We start from the raw sequence: 22,747 nt of genomic DNA, 5'->3' as shown, positions 1-22,747 counted from the left end.
ATTCCCTGTGTCCCGGTGTCCCGGTCGTTAATTGTGTCCCGGTCTGTAATTTCTCTTTGAGTGTCCCGGTCGTCATTTATATTCCCTGTGTCCTTGTCGTCATTTTTGTTCCGGTGTCCCGGTCTGTAGTGTCATCTTATAATGACGTCATATACAAAGCCTTATATACTTATGATGACGTCATATGCAAACCCACAAAAAACAAACATGCATACATACAACTTATTTTTAAATATATAGATATAGTTTTTTTTAGTTTGTCTTTTTTAGTTTTTCTTTTTTTTAGTTTTACAGTTTTTTAGTTTTTTTAGCTTTTTTTCTTTTTTCGTCCCAGTTGTAGTTATGTCCCTGTGTCCCGGTCGTCATTTATATTCCCTGTGTCCCGGTCGTTATTTGTGTCCTGGTGTCCCAGTCTGTAATTTCTCTTTGAGTGTCCCGATCATCATTTACATTCCCTGTGTCCCGATGTCCCGGTGTGCCCCCCCGTCTGAAATTTCGTAAGTCGTTAAAAATGACGTCATTCGACAAACAACTTCATGACGACATACAGCTCAAACCTTATAATAACGTCAGTCGACAAACATGATATCTGTCGACACACAAACATGACGTCAGTCAACAGACACATACAAACAACGTCTTTTATATAAGATTATATATATAAATAGATGTCCCGGTGTCCCGGTCGTCATTTGTTTCTCGGATTCTCGGTCTGTAATTTCGTCAGTCGACAAACATAACGTCAGTCGACACACAAACATGACGTCAGTCAACAGACAAACAACTTATTTATATATATATACTAGCTGAACAACCTAGTATATATATATACTAGCTAAACAACCTAGTTGGTGGGGGCGCTTCGCACCCCCCAAGCCCCCCCCCCCGCGCGCTTAAGTCGTTACGCGCCATATTAGTTACGCGCCATTGTAGTTGTGTCCCTGTGTACCACCTATGAATATAGATAGATTTATATATGTGTTTTGAACTACGTAAAACTTGCAAATATACAACATTCCTGGCTTTCCCATTGTATGTGCATATACAAAGCCTTATGTACTTATAAAGACGTCATATGCAAACGCTGTTTTAAACAACAAACAAAAATGCATACACACAACTCGTTTTTATATAGATAGATAGATAGATAGATACAGTACAAATTAACTGCGTAAAACTTGCGAATATACAACATTCTTCGCTGTCCAATTGTCGCTGCATATAAATAGATTGTCAGGTTTACCGACCCTCGAACAAGCAACGTACAATTATCAATGGGAAAAACAATCAGTATTAGGATCTACACCACATTTTTCTAATGATTGACCTTGAGCTTTGTTGATGGTGATTGCAAATGCTAATCGAATTGGGAATTGAAATCTTTTAAATTGAAAAGGCAGATCCGTTGGAGTCATGGGAATGCGAGGAATAAGAACAGCCTCACCCTCAAAAGGCCCTATCAAGATGGTGGGTCGATATCTCTTAACAGTATTATTGGTGCTCCTATTTTTAGTTGTAGCACGTGTGGTGGAAACCCTGAAAGATCCACGGAATTTAAAAATTCAGATGGATAATTAACCGCCTCATTTGTTTCCAAAACTGTGTCGACTGACTTTTAAAGGACTGCCTGGTCTCGAATCTTGGTTAAAACAATATTGTTGATTTCGTGGACGTCTATATTTTTGTGTGCAAGAATCGCTCTTTCACTTAGCCATTTATCATTTTTATAATTGTTTAGAATATTCGGAAATACTTTATCAATCAATTCATTTTTGGATGTCACTAAATTACAGAATTCAGCAGGTAGTTGTATACGTCCTGAAATTGAGTCTACTGGGAGCTTTCCGTTTCCAATTGCCAGCAATTGATCTGAAAATGTTTGACCAGAGTCATCGTTTTGCAATCAGACATGCATATTTGTAGTTAATTTTAATGTTTTTACGTGTGCCCATAAATTAGAATTTTTGAGGCAAGTATTCATTTCATCTGCAGGGGTTGATCTAGGTATTATAGGTAATGTTTGCCTGAAATCTCCCGCAATGCCAGAATCAGTTTTATCACAAACGTTTTGCCAGTACCTCCTGGCGCATCCAAAAAGAAAATTTCTCCAGCGTTGTTATCGTCACAATGCATTATCGTATCATAAATGTCTTTTTGTTCCGACGTTAACTTGGAAATGTTATATTGTACATACGACAATAGAACACTCGTACTGTAACTTTGTTCAAGATCCAATTCTGCACATGTCGAAACAGCAGCGGTATATTTAGGTGAAGGCATTCCCAAATCCTGAAGAGGTTTGTTTGCCATACATACGCACAAATCTTCTATAATAACTAAAGTGTAGTTATAAATTTCTGATGTAAAATCAAAAGTCATATTTGATGTCTCTAACCGTTTCCGATGGAGTATATCTTCGGATATTTCCGATTTATATTTTTCCCATAACTCTGTAGGAGCTGAAGGAGAGTAAGTTGTTAGTATTATTCTAAACAATGCACGAATTTGACTTGGAGTTGACGTTTCGCACGCGTCATTGATACAGTTATCCCAGTGTTGGTCATTCTCCAATAAATTCAGAGCTTAGCATGCACTACGGTAAGTGTCATGTATAGTACCGTTTACAGTTCTCAAATACTCAAAGGAAGTCAGACCGGGTACATTCACCAAAAGCAGGCGTAGAAAGAAGCATTCATGTTGATTGGGGTGAACGGTGTAGAGTCTTCCTATCGTGGTATCTTTGAAGATGGTAGGTTGGCCGTCGACTGACTTACCCTGTTTTCGACGTTCAAATACTTTGTTTTTAGTATTCCACGTGTAATACGAAGGCACTTCAGTATACAGCAGTTTTTTTGCAAAAGAATCATTTTTGTATAGCGAAAAGAAAGCAGTTAACTTTGTATCCGGTGGATTCAGGGCTCTTTGTTGCACGTTGGATTCTGAAAAATAAACACGTTGACCATTCTGTAAATGTACCGCTAAGTGAACAACAGTTGGACTACGTTCATGTATCGGAAATGAAAGAATTCACCAAACAGCTTCACTACTGCTTATGTATCTTCCAGCCTGATATTGTACGATTTCGTCGATATCTTTGATTTCGGACTGCCAGCCGAAAACTGCCATGTCACTGCCTTTGTTGACGTATTTACATATGTATTTGATTGCCTTTACCGAGTTACAGTATTCAACGTTTATGTGTGCATTAAATGTTTTTGATAATAAAGGGGAATAGGGAACAACCCAATGGTTATCTACTTCGATGGTGGTACCGTTACGCTTCTTTATTATTGCTGTTTTACCGCCATCTTCAGTGGATCTTCTTCTATATTGTGGGTAACCATCATTGCCAGCAATTGTGTTGGGAACTAAAAGTCGAGGATATTGCTTTGTGCACCTTCCTTTAGCCATGCATGGTAAATTTTCGTTCAGTGCGCCGCAAGGTCCATGTATCATATTTTTTTTACAAGAATATCATATAACCCCTTATCGACATTTTCATCAGGTATTTCAGCGGAAATCACATCATCAATTTCATTAGAAGTAATTCAGCATCGCACTGACCCAAACACTTCAAGTTTTACTATGTAGTTTATCAGTGAATTCAACTTTTGCCGGAAGACACGGGCCGTAATGTCATGTCTATGAACCGCCGATTGTCCTTGAAGTAAAAGCTGCTGTATCTCGTCCCAAGATTGATTACATGTAAATGTTTTAAATAAATCTGGACGACCATAGGGACGAACATACGCAATAGCATCTGTTAGGATATTGTAGGGCATCGTAGCATCGATGAGTTTCAGCAATTCTTACCAACTGAGCGTTTCTCTTATGAAAAATAATATCCTGAGGTAAAAGATAATCACCGACCATAAAGATTGCTACTTCATCGATAGTTGGAGCATTGTATCTACGCATATGTTATGCAGGAGGCGTTTTGTCAGCGGAAATAACAATTTTATGCGTATCAGTAGGCATCTAATCGATGGCTTTTTTGAATAGACGCACAAAATTATTATTTTCGTGGAAAAGATGTTGCAATTGGGAAACGACTGTCGTTTCAACTTCGAGAGGAATTTCACAACGTGTATTCAATTCAGAATTTCTATCACTGATGAAGTACAATTGTAAAAATTTATGATTCTCGCCTGAGAATGGTAGAAGGCTCTATGATAAATTTGCCCTTTTACTTTGAAAGTAGGCATAAATTGATCTGGATTTTCGATTTGGGCTCCAAACGACGTCATTTGGAAACATGAGTTATATTTTCTGATTTTTGATTAAAAAAAACGCTTAGATTCTGATTTAGTTCCAGTAAGCAAAGTCTTCAATGGCTCTGGGGGTGCTGCCAGTTGAGGAAGTTTAACTTTTCCTGAGGCGCAACACATTCCCATTGTTTCACCATTAAATTTCAAGGCCTTGCAGTAGGGACAAATTTTTGACATAGTCCCGATTTGAACGCATCTACTATAATCGTCGACTGGACTGTACCTGAATGCCATGCGATAATTTTCACGTTGTTCTTGTGATTCCTCGACACGCTTTCTTTCGGCATTATCTCTTGAAGCCGCAAGCCTGTTTTTACTGTGCTCTAGTGATTCCTCGGCACGCCTTTTTTTCAGTTTCTCTTTTAGCAGCAAGTCTGGTTTCACGTTGCTCTGGTAGTTCCTCGACACGCCTTCGTTGACGTAAATTGCACATTCCTATTCTGGCATTATCTCTTGAAGCCGCAAGCCTGTTTTCACGTTGCTCTTGTGATTCCTCGGCACACTTTTTGTTCTTACTTTCTCTATCAGCAGCAAGCCTGTTTTCTTGCTGTTCTTGTGATTCCTCGGCAGGCTTTCTTTTCTTACTTTCTCTATCAGCAACAAGTTTTTTGGCATAGACTCTTTGAGCAGCTTCCTCGGCTGTTGCCATTGTAGGTTCTTCAGTCATTTTACAATTAAACATTTTTCCGTCCACGATCTTCTTACAATTAAAAATTTGTCTTTGAACGATTTTCTTAAATACCTTTAATGACGTCATCTTCATAACAAACAGGACGACAACTAGCTTTATGACGACATGACGACATGATGATATGACGTCACTCGACAGACATAACACACATACAACTTATTTATATACTAGCTGTTGGGGTGGCGCTTCGCGCCACCCCAACACCTAGTTTGTGGGGCGCTTCGCGCCCCCCCCAAGCCCCATTGTAGCGCCATAAAGCGCCATTGTAGTTGTGTCCCTGTGTCCCACCTGTGAATAGATATAGATATATATATATGTTTTTAACTACGTAAAACATGCGAATATACAACATTCTTCGCTGTCCCATTGTCTGTGCATATAAATTGATTGTCAGGTTTACTGACTCTTGAAGATGCAACATATAATTGTCCATGGGAAAAACAATCCGTATTCAGATCTATACCTCATTATTCTAATGATGTGTCCCTGTGTCCCGGTCGTCATTTATATTCCCTGTGTCCCGGTCGTGATTTGTGTCCGGGTGTCCCAGTCTGTAATTTCTCTTTGAGGTTCCCGGTCGTCACTTATATTCCCTCTGTCTCGGTTGTCATTTGTGTCCCGGTCTGTAATTTCTCTTTGAGTGTTTTTTCTTTTTAGTTTTTTTTTAGTTTTTTACCTTTTTTCTTTTTTCAGTTTTCTTTTTCTTCTTTATTTTTCAGCGTCACTATGAAGTACATATCGACGAACCTTTGTTTTTTAACGTAAATCTGGTAGGCATTGATGACCTTATCCAAGTCAAAATCCCAAACCCAATCATCATCGCTATCATTTTCAGTTTTGATATGTTTTGACTCTCGCTGTCCAGGAGGATTTTCATCTAACCGCGCGGTTTTGCGTTCTTTAGCCGCAAGCCTGTTTTCTTGCTGTTCTTGTGATTCCCCGGCACGCTTTCTTTTCTTACTTTCTCTATCAGCTGCAAGCCTGTTTTCTTGCTGTTCTTGTGATTCCTCGGAACGCTTTCTTTTCTTACTTTCTCTATCAGCAGCAAGTTTTTTGGCATAAACTCTTTGAGCAGCTTCCTCGGCTGTTGCCATTGTAGGTTCTTCAGTCATTTTACAATTAAACATTTTTCCGTGAACAAATGTCTTAAATACCGTTAATGACGTCACCGTCATAGCAAAAATGACGACAACTAACTTCATGACGTCAGTCGACTCAGAAACATGACGTCACCTGACAGACAGACAGACACACAGACAGACAACTTATTTTTATATATATAGATATATAGATAGATATAGATGTCAAGGTCGTTATTTGTGTCCCGGTGTCCCAGTCTGTAATTTCTCTTTGAGTTTCCCGGTTGTCATTTATATTCCCTATGTCCCGGTGTCCCGGTCGTCATTTGTACCCCGGTGTCCCGGTTTGTAATTTCGTCGATCGAAAAACAAGACGTCAGTCGACACACAAACATGACGTCAGTCAACAGACAAACAACTTATTTTTATAAATATACTAGCTGTTGGGGTAGGTTTAAACAGGTGGGACAGGTGTCCCACCCGTGAATACAGATAAAAGAAAAAAGATTTCTCTTTTCGTTATAGATATATATATATATTTTTAACTACGTAAAACTTGCAAATATACAACATTCTTCGATGTCCCATTGTCCGTGCATATAAATAGATTGTCAGGTTTACCGACTCTTGAACATGCAACATAATAATTGTCCATGGGAAAAACAATCCATATTCAGACCTATGCCTCATTATTCTAATGATTGCCCTTGAGCTTTGTTGATGGTGATTGCTAATCTGTGTCCCCGTCGTCATTTATATATCCCCCTGTGCCCCCGGCATCACCGTTGTAGTTGTGTCCCTGTTTCCCGGTCGTCAGTTATATTCCCAGTATCCCGGTCGTCATTTGTGTCCCAGTGTCCCATTCTGTAACTTCTCTTTGAGCGTCCCGGTCGTCATTTATATTCCCTGTGTCCCGGTCGTCATTTGTGTCCCGGTGTCCCGGTCTTTAATTTATCTTTGAGTGTACCGGTCGTCATTTATATCTCACGGTCGTTATTTGTGTCCAAGTGTCCCAGTTTGTAATTTCTTTTTGAGTGTCCCGGTCGTCATTTACATTCCCTGTGTCCCGGCTTTTAGTTTTCTTTTTCTCCTTTATTTTTCAGTTTTTTTCCTTTTTTTAGTTTTTTTCTTTTTCAGTTTTTAGTTTTTTTAGTTTTTTTATTAGTTTTTAGTTTTTTTTTTCTTTTAGTTTTTTTTTACCTTTTTTGTTTTTTTTACCTTTTTTTAGTTTTTTTTTTAGTTTTTTTTTAGTTTTTAGTTTTTTACCTTTTTTTGTTTTTTTAGTTTTTTAGCTTTTTTAGTTTTTTTTTAGTATTTTCTTTTTAGTTTTTTTTTCTTCTTTTGTATTAATGCTAAGGCCAAGGTTCGAACCTGGAACCTCTCGGACCTAGAACCTGGAACATAACGCTTTACCAACTCAGCTGTTTCTCGGCTGTTGCCATTGTAGGTTCTTCAGTCATTTTACAGATAGAAATTTCTCTTTCAACGATCTTCTTACAATTAAAAATTTGTCTTTGAACGATTTTCTTAAATACCTGTGTCCTGGTCGTCATTTATATTCCCTGTGCACCCGGTCGTCATTTGTGTCCCGGTATCCCAGTCTGTAATTCCTCTTTTAGTGTCCCGGTCGTCATTTATATTCCCTCTGTCCCGATCGTCATTTGTGTCCCGGTCTGTAATTTCTCTTTGAGTGTTTTTTCTTTTTAGTTTTTTTTTAGTTTTTTACCTTTTTTCAGTTTTCAGTTTTCTTTTTCTTCTTTATTTTTCAGCGTCACTATGAAATACATATTGCCGAACCTTTGTTTTTTTAACTAAAATCTGGTAGGCATTGATGACCTTATCCAAGTCAAAATCCCAAACCCAATCATCATCGCTATCATTTTCAGTTTTGATATGTTTTGACTCTTGCTGTCCAGGTGGATTTTCATCTAACTGCGCGGTTTTGCATTCTTTAGCCGCAAGCCTGTTTTATTGCTGTTCTTGTGATTCCTCGGCACGCTTTCTTTTCTTACTTTCTCTATCAGCCGCAAGTTTTTTGGCATAGACTCTTTGAGCAGCTTCCTCGGCTGTTGCCATTGTAGGTTCTTCAGTCATTTTACAATTAAACATTTTTCCGTCCACCATCTTCTTACAATTAAAAATTTGTCTTTGAACGAATGTCTTAAATACTTTTAATGACGTCATCGTCATAACAAACATGACGACAACTAAATTCATGACGACATGACATGATGACATGACGTCACTCGACAGACCCACAGACAAACAGCTTATTTTTATATATATAGATAGACTTCACTACCAAGGTAATTGCGTGAGCCCTGTAATGTATTGCAGCTGCTGGGAGATAATTCATATAAATTAATATTTGATAGGGTTTTTTAATCTTTTTGAGTTTAGGGACCAATTTGACGTATATGGAGGAGGAAACGGCAGTCATAATCTGTTTTTGCGAAGACATCTCTCAAATGGGGCTCATGGATGTTTGTCAAACTCAATGGGGATGGAAATGCTAGTGTTATAATTGTACGTTTTGAGAACTTGGGTTGGTTCGGACTTATTTGTGGTGTGAGGAGGAGGTTTGGAAAGGGGATCTCAACTTACCGTCATAATAAACAAAGGCTAGATGGGGTATCAGATTGCAACCAGGCTTAGATGGAAGTAAGATTTAGTGACAAAGTTTCGTTTTTATGCTACTGAGCGCAATCCTACCTCTGAAGAGGTGTCCATGAATTCCCGTCTTCATGATAACTATTTGAGTAAACTGGTCAAAATTTAGGGTGAGTAAAAGTAGGCAAATTGTCCTGGTGCTGCCTATTCTTGTCATCATGAAATTATGAGAACTATTTGCCAAATATAAATAAAGTTTATTGGGAGGGAATAGCATTATTTAGTATTTATGTTTTTTGGGGGGAAGAAATTGATTCTATCTCTGTGGATACTACGGACGGTAAGTGAATGTTTTTTATCAGAAGCATCTAGAAGAATCAGTTGTTGAAGTGGAAAAAAATATAGGAGGAAATAAAAGCTGATCTTCACATTGTAGTTCCTTAGAATTCAAAGAGAGTAGACGATTTGTCTTTTGGCCAGGAAGATTTTTGGCCCACGGACAATTTTTCAGTTTATAAAGCTAATGGTGTTTTTGAAGATTTTTTTAGGGTTAGTTTTACTCATACAATTTCTGTTTGGTTTGCTGTTAAATTGAAAAAAATATATATATGCAGGAGGAAATAAAAGCTGACCATCACATATTGGATCCTTGTTATTCAAATTGAGTAGACAAATGTTAGTAGTGTCCCATCAATGGGTCCGTGTTATTCAGCTTGAGTAGACAAATGTTAGTAGTGTCCCATCAATGGGTCGGATCATAGACCTACCCCCTAATGTTTTCTTCTATAGTAGTTTAACATCACGGAGAAGGTTTAACTGTGATTCTGCCAATGTTGCCATATGCACAACCAAAGCCATAGATGACATTACTATTAACTACAGTTAAAGATGGCGACTTGTCTTCTTTTGCATCGACACATTTTTAGCTTCTAAGTAATTTTCCATTGATTTTGCGAAATTTATGTCTGATGTATTAATCAAACGTAAGACCCATACCTTCCTATGGCAAATGAACGACATGTTACTGGACTGAGCCAAGAAGTCACTGATAATATTATGTTCTTTGAAATACATTATAAGTAATCAGTGTATTAGTTCTGGGATGCTAGCAAATTGATGTTAAGCGTCACAATATCATAACCAGTTAATTGCACAATCGATTTCTCAACTGGAGCCGGATCTATGGCAAATGTTATCAGTGATTTGTTTCCAGGCATATTTTATGAATAAATCCATTAATTTGCATACCACAGTGACTTGAGACGCATGCTGGATACATATTCTTTTGATGGTTAATGAAACTTGTTTCGGTCTCAAAAACTGTAATGTCTACTACCGGGAAGGTATGCTTTCTGCAATGTAATGGTCCTGAGAACACCGATTTTCCGTTACCAGGCTTGTACCTGAGTTAGGACGACCACTTCCTCTCCAGGGCCTCACAGGGCTCCGTATTCCCCCTTCCATGGCCCCATACCCCCCCCAGGGCTTCAATTCCCTCTTTCCCCTTTTTTAACTTTGAATTTCTCTTTTTTTGAAATTTTTTTTATTTATGAAATTTGGGGGAATTATTTAGAATTATTTTAGACTTTTTTTCTAGACGGAAACACAAAAAGACAGGAATAGAGACAAGTAGACACACAGTGAGACACACAGGTATGAAGAGAGAGAGAGAGAGGGGGGAGGGAGACAAAAACCACATAAAAACACACAAAGTCAGAGACACAAACATACAAGGACAGATACTGGGAACGACAAACACACAGGCATGGAGAAAAAGAGATAAAAAACACACCCAAACAGACGAAGGGAACTTGGAGACCCAAACTCAGGCGCAAGCCCGGTAATGGAAGACTGGTATGCTCAGGACCATTACCTTACAAAAAGGGTACCTGGCCGGCCTCAGTCATTAGAATTTTTGGAGATTGAAACAACTTTCATTAACCATCAAAAGAATATATCTGTCCAGCATGCATTTCAAATCACTATGGTATGCAAATTCATGGAGTGATGCCAAAAACGGTACCCGAAAGCAAATCACTGATAGAATTCATCATATATCCGACTCCAATAGAGGAATCGATTGTGCAAGTAACTTATAACGATATTGTGACGCTTAACATCAGTCGGCTAGCATCCCAGAAACAATACATTTATTACCTGGAATCTATTTCTAAGAACATAATATTATCTATGAATTGTTAGCTTATTCAAGTAACATTCCTTTCTTGGCATGGGATATCATGGGTTTCACGTTCGATTCATATATTGGACATAAATTTTACAAAATCAGTGGAAAAATTGTTAGAAGGGAAAAAATGATCAATGGAAAAGGAAACAGCTCAACATTTGTAACTGTAGTTAATAGTTGCGCCATCTATGATTTTTGTCATGTCGATGACAGCATTGGTGGAATCGCCGTATAACCTTCTCTGTGATCCTAAACCAGTGGTTCCCAACCGGTGGTACGCGTACCCCAGGGGGTACGCGAAACCCTCGCAGGGGGTACGCGAAGGTCCCAAAATTAATTTAGTCTACATCTTTAAAACTTGTTTCTGACTCAGTTCCAACATTTCCCTCAAAATCAGATAACATAACCCATTGTACGTAATTTCAGACTCATTTTCAAAACTTTCGCTTTCAGTAACCCGCTAATTTTTCTCCATAGCCGTAAGGTCTCGATGCTAATTTTTCTCCATAGCCGTAAGGTCTCGATTTAAACTCAGGGAGTTCAGTATCTTGTCATCTGTTGAAACACGAAGTTCGTGAATTGTGGTTGCAAACAAAGATGGATAGATTCCTGATCAGGAATAACAAGAAGCCGAATGATGGTACCCAAAACTCTGAACCTGCACCTAAGAAGAAGAAATATGACGAATCATCGGTCAAAGTGCGTCGATATTTGTCAGAATACCTAGGGCTCAGATTTAGTGCGACAAAGTCTGATCCAGTGAATGCACAGTGCGTTCTTTGTGGTCAAGTCTTGGCCAACAGTTCCATGAAACCTGCGCATATGAACCGGCATCTCAGTACTGTGCACCCTTTTCATGTCGGTAAGCCCATAGAGTTTTTCAAGCGTAAACAAGAAGCATTCGCTAGTAACTGTTTGGAAATTGCAAAAGTGGCATCAGTTTCTTCAAAGGCTCTCCGGGCTTCGTATGCTGTTTCATATTTAGTTGCGAAACAGAAAAAACCGCACGCCATCGCCGAATGTCTGATATTACCAGCACTAGTGAAAGTCAGTGAAATAATGTTTGACACGAAAACTGCTACTGCCCTTCAGTCTATACCTGTGTCGAACAATACCATTTCAAGAAGGATAGAAGACATTGCAAGCGATATTGTCATGCAGGTTATTGAGCAAATAAAGTTGACGAAGATGTTTGCGTTACAGCTTGACGAAAGCACGGATGTGTCAGGTGAAGCCCGGGTGATCGTCTTTGTTCGATATCAAGATTGTTCTGACATAAGAGAAAATATTCTGTTTTGTCAAAACCTACAGTCAAGAACAACAGGAGAAGAACTATTCAAGGTGATTGACAAATTCTTCGCAGAAGGGGGGCTTCTTGTGGGACTGGTGTCTATCAGTTTGCAGTGATGGAGCTGCCGCCCTAATAGGGAAGAATAATGGGCTCATGGCCTGGATAAGGAAGAAAAATCCAAAGGTGAAGTGGTTGCACTGCATCATTCACAGGCAAGCTCTTGAATCGAAAAGGATGAACGCACATCTGCACGAGACCCTCAACGAGGCTGTAAAAGTGATCAACTTCATCAAAGCCCGACCACTGAACTCAAGAATGTTCAAGTTGCTGTGCCAAGAGATGGGTTCAGAACATCAACATTTACTTCTGCACACAGAAGTTCGCTGGTTGTCTCGTGGGAAGATTTTAAACAGACTTTTCGAGCTTCGACAAGAAGTTCATATGTTTCTTCTGGAGCAAAAATTTGCATTCAGTTCACTTTTTGAAAACCAGGACTGGGTCTGCAGGCTGGCCTATCTTGCGGATATTTTCGACAAACTGAATGACTTGAATCTGTCAATGCAAGGTTTCCGGACGGACGAACTCTCCCTGAATTCGAAGATGTGTGCTTTCATCAAGAAATTGGAGTTCTGGCTTAAAAAGGTTCAAAGAAACAGCGTTAGTGTCTTCCCGACCCTTGACAAGTTTGCGGACGATAGTGAAATTGATAACCTCAACACAATCTGTGATTGTAATCGGGAGTATCTGACAAAGTTGCGAGATGAACTTGTGTTATATTTCCCATCGATTATGAACCAAGATAGAACGTAGGATTGGATCCAAAATCCATTTGTTGAAGACGTGACCTCAAGCTCCGGTCTTAGTGACAAGCTTACAGAGAATCTGATCGAACTTGCCAGTGATCGCGCCTGAAATTCCAAAATGTAACTGTTTCCCAGTTTTGGCTGGAGGTGAAAGGAGAATACAAGGAACTAAGTGAAATTGCCATGTCTGCTTTGTTACCATTCGGATCCACTTACCTTTGTGAAGTGTCATTTTCGGCAATGTCATTGATCAAAACCAAACACAGAAACAGACTGAGTGTACAAAATGACCTTATAATTGCCGTTAGTGACATCGAGCCAAGATTTGATAATATTTTAGCAAAAAAGCAGCCTCAAGTTTCTCATTGATTTTGTACGTACATTTAAGCACCGTCATATTGGACAATGAATCTCGTGTTTTTGAAAATCTGATTTTAGTTAAGAAAAAAGTAAAACAACGATTCTCAAGAAAGGGGTACGCAAACTTTTTGGGCCTTGACTAGGGGTACGCGGACCGAAAAAGGTTGGGAACCACTGTCCTAAACCACTATAGAAGAAAAGAGTAGGGGGTCAAGCTCTGATGGGACCCATTGAAGTGACACTACTAATGTTTTTTTTTGTTTTTTTATGTGTATGCCCCAGCCTTGGCCACAAACATTTTATGTTTTTGAGTTTTTAGTTTACGAAGGCTGATTGTTTGTTTTTAAAGATTTTTCCAGGGTACCCGTAAAATTTCCTCTTGGTTTGCTGTTAATTTCTTGAAAGTCCTAGTCAGAAGTAACAGTTAACCACCTGGTTATGCTTTCAAAAATTCAGGATTAGTTTGACCTATTTTTGGGAGGAAGAAGGGGATCCTTTAATTCTTTCCATTAGAATTTTAAGCTCCTTAAAAAGTTTAGATATCACTCTCTTATTTTCTAACGATTATTGCCTCTCCTGTATTTATTATCCTTCCCCGTATGAAAATCCCATGCCCCCCACTTCTAAGAACATATCAAAGCTGGAAGTACCAGAATGCGGAAGATTTATTATGTGTCTCTGTTTCTTAAAAATAGGCTGCTAAACCCTGGCATAGAAAATATTTCCCCCAACCGACGCCCTTTCTGCAAATTTCACCCGCCACCCCAAGCTGTATCTTAACCTGTACCTTTGATCTGTTTCTCTACCTAACAATATGAAGAAAAAAAATGTTCCCTATATCACTGAAAACTTTCACAGCCCAACCGATTATTTTTTTCTGTTGTTTGTAATCTGTACTATCTTCACCGCTTATTTCTTTTTTATAATTTTGTCAAGTTTTCGAATTTATAAGTGTTTATAACTTGTTTTAATAAGTGTTTGAACACAAGTTCTTTTTACACTTTTATAAGTGTTTGAATTTGTTCTTTTTTATATTGGTGGGGGCGCTTCACCCCCCCCCCCCAAGCCCCCCCGCGCGCGAAAGTCGTTACGCGCCATATTAGTTACGTGCCATTGTAGTTGTGTCCCTGTGTCCCACCTGTGAATATAGATAGGTATATATATGTTTTTAACTAAGTAAAACTTGCGAATATACAACATTCTTCGCTGTCCCATTGTCTGTGCATATAAATATACAAATCAAACATTCCCTGTGTCCCAGTCGTCATTTACATATCCCCCTGTGCCCCCGAAGTACCCGTTGTAGTTGTGTCCCTGTGTCCCGGTCGTCATGTATATTCCCTGTGTCCTGGTCGTCATTTGTGTCCCGGTGTTTTTTCTTTTTAGTTTTTTACCTTTTTTATTTTTTTCCTTTTCTTAAGTTTTTTGACGGTGATTGCTAATCGAACATTCCCTGTGTCCCGGTCGTCATTTATATATCTCCCCATTGCCCCCCGGCGTCCCCGTTGTAGTTGTGTCCCTGTGTCCCGGTCGTCATTTATATTCCCTGTGTCCCGGTCGTTATTTGTGTCCCGGTGTCCCAGTCTGTAATATCTCTTTGAGTGTCCCGGTCGTCATTTGTGTCCAGGTGTCTCGGTCTGTAATTTCGTCAGTCAACAAACATGACGTCAGTCGACAAACAACTTCATGACGACATACAGCACAATCCTTATAATGACGTTAGTCGACAAACATGACGTCAGTCAACAGACAAACAACTTATTTTTATATATATATATATAGACACCCCTGTGCCCTCCGGCGTCCCCGTTGTAGTTGTGTCCCTGTGTCCCGGTCGTCATTTATATTCCCTGTGTCCCGGTCGTTATTTGTGTCCCGATGTCCCAGTCTGTAATTTCTCTTTGAGTGTCCCGATCGTCATTTGTATCCCGGTGTCTCAGTCTGTAATTTCGTCAGTCGACAAACATGACGTCAGTCGACAAACAACTTCATGACGACATACAGCTCAATCCTTATAATGACGTCAGTGGACAAACATGACATCTGTCAACACACAAACATGACGTCAGTCAACAGACAAACACAAACAACTTATTTATACCTATATATATTTTTCCTTTTTTTAGTTTTTTTTTCTTTTTAGTTTTTTAGTTTTTTACCCTTTTTTAGTTTTTTTATTAGTTTTTAGTTGTTTTTAGTAGTTTTTACCTTTTTTAAGCCAAGGTTCGAACCTGGAACCTCTTGAACCTAGAACCTGGAATATAACGCCTTACCAATTCATCTACATCGGCTTGAATACATTCGTTTTTGAATTGGTAAATGATGAAATAATTCAGACGTCATATGCGGACAAACACGACTTCACTCGACAGACAGACAGACAACTTATCTATATATATAAAAACTAGCTGTTGGGGTGGCGCGAAGCACCACCCCAACACCTAGTTGGTGGGGCGCTTCGCGCCCACCAAGCCCCCCCGCGCGCGTCCAAGCCCCCCTCCAAGCACCCCAACAGCTAGTATATATATATATATATATATATATATATATATATATATATATATATATATATATATATATATATACGTGTTTTACGTGTTTTAACTACGTAAAACATGCGAATATACAACATTCTTCGCTGTCCCATTGTCTGTGCATATAAATAGATTGTCAGGTTTACTGACTCTTGAACATGCAACATATAATTGTCCATGGGAAAAACAATCCGTATTCAGATCTATGCCTCATTATTCTAATGATGTGTCCCTGTGCCCCGGTCGTTATTTATATTCCTTGTGTCCCGGTCGTCATTTGTGTCCCGTTGTCCCAGTTTGTAATTTCTCTTTGAGTGTCCTGGTCGTCATTTATCTTCCCTGTGTCCCGGTGTCCCGGTTGTCATTTATACATCCCGCCTGTGCCCCCGGCGTCCCCGTTGTAGTTGTGTCCCTTTGTCCCGGTCGTCATTTATATTCCCTGTGTCCCGGTCATGATTTGTGTCCGGGTGTCCCAGTCTGTAATTTCTCTTTGAGGTTCCCGGTTGTTATTTATATTCCCTGTGTCCCGATCGTCATTTGTGTCCCGGTGTCCCGGTATGTAATTTCTTCAGTTGACAAACATGACGTCAGTCGACAAACAACTTCATGACGCATACAGCTCAATCCTTATAATGGCGTCAATCAACAAACATGACGTCAGTCGACACACAAACATGATGTCACTCGACACACACACACACACAGACAACTTATTTTTATATATATACTAGCTGTTGGGGTGGCGCTTCGCGCCACCCCAACACCTAGTTGGTGGGGCGCTTCGCGCCCCCCCAAGCCCCCCTGCGCGCGTAAGTCGTTACGCGCCATATTAGTTACGCGCCATTGTAGTTGTGTCCCTGTGTCCCACCTGTGAATATAGATAGATTTATATATGTGTTTCAAACTACGAAAAAATTGCGAATATACAACATTCTTGGCTTTCCCATTGTCTGTCCATATACAAAGCCGTATGTACTAATAATGACGTCATATGCAAACGCTCTTTTTACAAACAAACAAACACGCATACACACAACTCGTTTTTATATAGATAGATAGATAGATAGATACAATACAAATTAACTACGTAAAACTTGTGAATATACAACAGTCTTCGCTGTCCCATTGTCTGTGCGTATAAATAGATTGTCAGGTTTACCGACCCTCAGAGATGCAACATACAATTGTACATTGGTAAAGCAATCTGTATTAAGATCTATACCGCATTTTTCTAGTGATTGCCCTTGAGCTTTGTTGATGGTGGTTGCAAATGCTAATCGAATTGGGAATTGCAATCTTTTAAATTGAAAAAGCAGATCCGTTGGAATCATGGGAATGCGAGGAATAAGAACAGCCTCACCCTCATAAGGCCCTGTCAAGATTGTGGCCTCTATTAGGTTCTGCATTGTTTATTTTACGGCAAGTCGCGTGCCATTGCAAAGCTTTGGTGGGATGATATTTCTTAAAAGTATTATTGGTACGCCTATTTTTAGTTGTAGCACGTGTGGTGGAAACCCTGAAGGATCTATGGAAATTAAAAATTCAGATGGATAATTAACCGCTTCATTTGGTTCCAAAATACAAATTAACTGCGTAAAACTTGCGAATATACAACATTCTTCGCTGTCCAATTGTCGCTGCATATAAATAGATTGTCAGGTTTACCGACCCTCGAACATGCTACGTACAATTGACCATGGGAAAAACAATCAGTATTAAGATCTATACCACATTTTTTTAATGATTGACCTTGAGCTTTGTTAATGGTGATTGCAAATGCTAATCGAATTGGGAATTGCAATCTTTTAAATTGAAAAGGCAGATCCGTTGGAATCATGGGAATGCGAGGAATAAGAACAGCCTCACCCTCAAAAGGCCCTGTCAAGATTGTGGCCTCTATTAGGTTTTCCATTGTTTTTTTTACGGCAAGTCGAGTGCCATTGCAAAGCTTTGGTGGGTTTATATTTCTTAAAAGTATTATTGGTACGCCTATTTTTAGTTGTAGCACGTGTGGTGGAAACCCTGAAAGATCTATGGAATTTAAAAATTCAGATGGATAATTAACCGCTTCATTTGGTTCCAAAACTGTGTCGACTGACTTGTAAAGGACTGCCTGGTCTCGAATCTTGGTCAAAACAATATTGTTGATTTCGTGGACGTCTATATTTTTGGATGCGAGAATCGCTCTTTCACTTAGCCATTTATTATTTTTATAATTTTTTAGAATATTCGGATATACTTTTCAATCAATTCATTGTTGGACGTCACTAAATTACAGAAATCAGCAGGTAGTTGTATACATCCTGAAATTGAGTCTACTGGGAGCTTTCCGTTTCCCATTGCCAGCAATTGATCTGAAAATGTTTGACCAGAGTCATCGTTTTGCAATCGGACACGCATATTTGTAGTTAATTTTAATGTTTTTACGTGTGCCCATAAATTAGAATTTTTCACGCAAGCATTCATTTCGTCTGCAGGAGTTGATCTAGGTATTATAGGTAATGTTTGCCTGAAATCTCCCGCAAGCAATATTAATGTACTGCCAAAGGGTTTCGACTTCCCTCGCAAATCTTTCAAGCATTGATCCAGAGCCTCGAGCGATTTTTTGTGTGCCATTGTGCACTCATCCCAAATAATAAGTTTGCATTGCACGCACATGTTGGCCAGGAGGCGTTTTGTCAGCGGAAATAACAATTTTATGCGTATCAGTAGGCATCAAATCGATGGCTGTTTTGAACAGACGCACTAAATTATTATTTTCGTGGAAAAGATGTTGCAATTGGGAAACGATTGTCCTTTAAACGTTGGGAGAAATTTCGCAACGTGCATTCAATTCAGAATTTCTATCACTGATGAAGTACAATTGTAAAAATTTATGATTCTCGCCTGAGAATGGTAGAAGGGAACCTGCTCTATGATAAATTTGCCCTTTTACTTTGAAAGTAGACATAAATTGATCTGGATTTTCGATTTGGGCTCCAAACGACGTCATTTGGAAACATGAGTTGTATTTTCTGATTTTTGACAAAAAACGCTTAGATTCTGACGTAGTTCCAGTAAGGAAAGTCTTCAATGGCTCTGGTGGTGCAGCCAATAGAGGAAGTTTAACTTTTCCTGAGGCGCAACACATTCCCATTGTTTCACCATTGAATTTCAAGGCCTTGCAATAGGGACAAATTTTAGACATTGTCCCGATTTGAACACATCTACTCAAGCTATAATCATCGACTGGGTTGTACCTGAATGCCAGGCGATAACTTTCAGGTTGCTCTGATTCCTCGGCACGCTTTCTTTTCTTACTTTCTCTATCAGCAGCAAGCCTGATTTCTTGCTGTTCTTGTGATTCCTCGGCACGCTTTCTTTTCTTACTTTCTCTATCAGCAGCAAGCCTGATTTCTTGCTGTTCTTGTAATTCCTCGGCACGCCTTCTTTTTTCACTTTCTCTTTTAGCAGCAAGTCTGCTTCCGCGTTGCTCTGGTAGTTCCTCGGCACGCTTTCTGTTCTTTCTTTCTCTATCAGCCTCAAGCCTGTTTCCTTGCTGTTCTTTTGATTCCTCGGCACGCTTTCTGTTCTTTCTTTCTCTATCAGCCTCAAGCCTGTTTCCTTGCTGTTCTTTTGATTCCTCGGCACGCCTTCTTTTTTCACTTTCTCTTTTAGCAGCAAGTCTGCTTTCGCGTTGCTCTGGTAGTTCCTCGTTACGCTTTCTTTTCTGACTTTCTCTATCAGCAGCAAGTTTTTTGGCATAGACTCTTTGAGCATCTTCATCGGCTTTTGCCATGGTAAGTCCATCAGTCATTGTAAACTTAAACATTAATAGATTTCTAAGTGAACATATGTCTTAAATATCTTGAATGACGTCACCGTCAAAGCAAAAATGACGTCAGCCGACACAGAAATATGACGTCACCTGATCCAAAGATCCACAGACAGACAACTTATTTTTATATATATATATATATATATATATATATATATATATATATATATATATATATATATATATATATATATATATATATATATAGACTAGCTGTTGGGGTGGCGCTTCGTGCCACCCCAACACCTAGTTGGTGGGGGCGCTTCGCGCCCCCCCCTCCAAGCCCCCCCGCGCGCGTAAGTCGTTACGCGCCATTGTAGTTGTGTCCCTATGTCCCACCTGTGAATATATATATATATATATATATATACATATATATATATATATATATATATATATATATATATATATATATATATATATATATATATATGTTTTTAACTACCTAAAACTTCCGAATATACAACATTCTTTGCTGTCTCATTGTCTGTGCATATAAATAGATTGTCAGGTTTACCGACTCTTGAACATGCAACATATAATGGTCCATGGGAAAACAATCCGTATTCAGATCTATACCTCATGATTCTAATGATTGCCCTTGAGCTTCTTTTTATATATATAGATACACATTCGTTGTTTCATGGGTTTTATATATTTTTATATATTTTATATTCTATATAAAATATTTTATATATATTATAATATTTATAAATATTCTATATATATATATATATATATATATATATACAAATATTATATTTTATATAGCTTTTGTTATACCCTTTTTTATGTCATCTAATCACTGTCTCTGGTTAGAACACAAGGGACAATTAGAATCCATATACAGAAGCCTGCCGCGTGCCATGCTGGAGACCCAGCTAAGATATTATAATATAATATTGATATATGAAGTAATTACAATATACTCTGCATATGCCCCAAAAAGTTCTATCCATCCCTTTAATTAACTGATCAATCTATGTTCGTTCCAGTTCGTTCGTCCGGAAACCCAACGCACAAAAAAAAAATAAAATAAATGTACGCAGAATTTTTTTGGGGAGGAGCAATACAAAAACCATTAGAAAACTTCAAGAAGAAGTGGATGTGACTAGGCCTATAAGATACAGAAGGCTTTTGCGATGTATCGGTATATGTTCCTTGTTCTTCCGTTTAATAAACTGTTTCATCTATATTCCTTTTAGCAAGGAGATATATATTTTTAGAGGAAGGGGAAGGGGGCTACAAGCAGGTCCTTACACAGGAATATGTTTTGGGTTGGGGTGATCAATTATAACAAGATTTGAGAATTTGAATCAGAACTGCTCAGAAAATTAGAAACAATTAGGATTTGGGGGTTGGATATTCCCCGACTGTCCCTCTCTGTGAATCTCACTAGCCTACAAGCTAATTGTTAGGAGGGGGAAAACTCACAAAAGTGATTTAATTTGTTCTGGAAATATTAAGTATTAACCATTCCATATTTAACAAATCTTTTCAACTACAGCAGGATCAGAAAACAAAAAATATTGTTCCGATTGCACAAAAGCGCGTCTCACCTAATTACAAAATCTAGTTCTTTTAATTGCCGCGACTTAATTAAACCAAGGTTTTGTGGATTAGTCAGAAAGGAAATTATACTTTCTTGTTTCCACAAAGGAAGTTTGTACGCCAGATGTGTTCCAGAATTTCTGGCAAGACTTTGCATTCTAACGCTTTAAAGTACCGTGTGTTTATACAGGCGTCAAGATTCAATCCAGATGTTTTGGTGGTACTAAAACATGTCTGATAAGGCCTTCAACTAAATTTGAGGAAGCCAAACGAAACCATATAGGTAGTCTAATATTTTCGCTTTCTACCATCTTGACTGCAAAGGCTGAGGGGTAACTGTCCATCACTGAACAAGCAACAATTTTAAGTATTATCTTTGTTATAGAAACTGTCAAATATACAGGAGAGAGGAAACCTTATTTGAGCAGCTACTTGTTTTGAACATGGTTTTGACCACTACCCCCCCCCCCCCCAAAGAAAAACTCATGAATCAGGTAAATAAAAAAATAAAAACATGGATGAAAATTTAGTATTTGTTTCATTTTCACAAATGGTTTAGCTATGAATGTTGGTTGTAGATTTGTTGATATTGGTTGTATTGGCTTAGCTAAGTACACATAGCTAAGCTCTAAAAGGCCGCTTTTAACATTTGGTAGAAAAACGTGATATAAACAGAGTAGAAGAATTTCTTTGTTTCATATTTCTAACAAACCCGACGTGTCGCGTTTACTCAGGAATCAGGCACACCAGGTGGCGTGTGCCAAGCGTTTTGAAGAGTGTGCCAAAATGTTTGGGACCGGGCTAAGCGCTGGGAAACTCTGCGGCGCATGTAGCGTTCTGAGACGTACACCAGGTGACGGAAAGTCATCACCCTCGAAGAACTCTAAAGCAAGGACATTAAGACAGCAAAAATTTTTACACCACCTATGGATACATCTTACATCGATTCGTGACTGAAAACAACGATTTTCCAATATTTTTCTATTGTTGTTTGAAAAAAAAAAAGAAGTTTTAGGGGAGTTAACATTTTCATCAGTGTTAACACTCTTAACCGCCAAAATTTGATAATGTTTTCCCCCGTAAACAGCCAACTTTAACTATCTGTTTATTTCCAGAGCAGCTACCTCACTAAAGGAAAAATGTACCTTTTTATTAAATCATTCGATGCTACGGTTTCTTGGCCTTTTCTCTAGTTTTTACTCACGTTCATTTTTTCATTAAATTTGAAGCCCGCTAGAAACAAAAAATCCTTACTCCCAGTGCCAGACAAAGGTCGATTGGAATGATTGGGACCCGCGCTAGCATGAAATTGAATAATTTCAACCCTGTGAAACAGCCTATTCTTGACAAACCCAGTAAGCGTTGCTTTTGGAAAGAGACAATTTTCCAGGCTAAAACCAATAAAAAAACTATCTGATATCAACAATGAATCGGGGTAGATTGATTCGTTTAGCAATCATATCTTATATCGATAGCAATGATAGTGACATAAGAAAAGACTCGATGAAATTAGATTTTCAGTCAGTTTTAGAAGAATTTATAGAACAAAAACTTA

This window comes from Artemia franciscana, chromosome 18, assembly GCF_032884065.1.
Source record: "Artemia franciscana chromosome 18, ASM3288406v1, whole genome shotgun sequence".
NCBI classification, from domain to species: Eukaryota; Metazoa; Arthropoda; class Branchiopoda; order Anostraca; family Artemiidae; genus Artemia; species Artemia franciscana.
Note: the sequence above shows the minus strand (reverse complement) of the source record.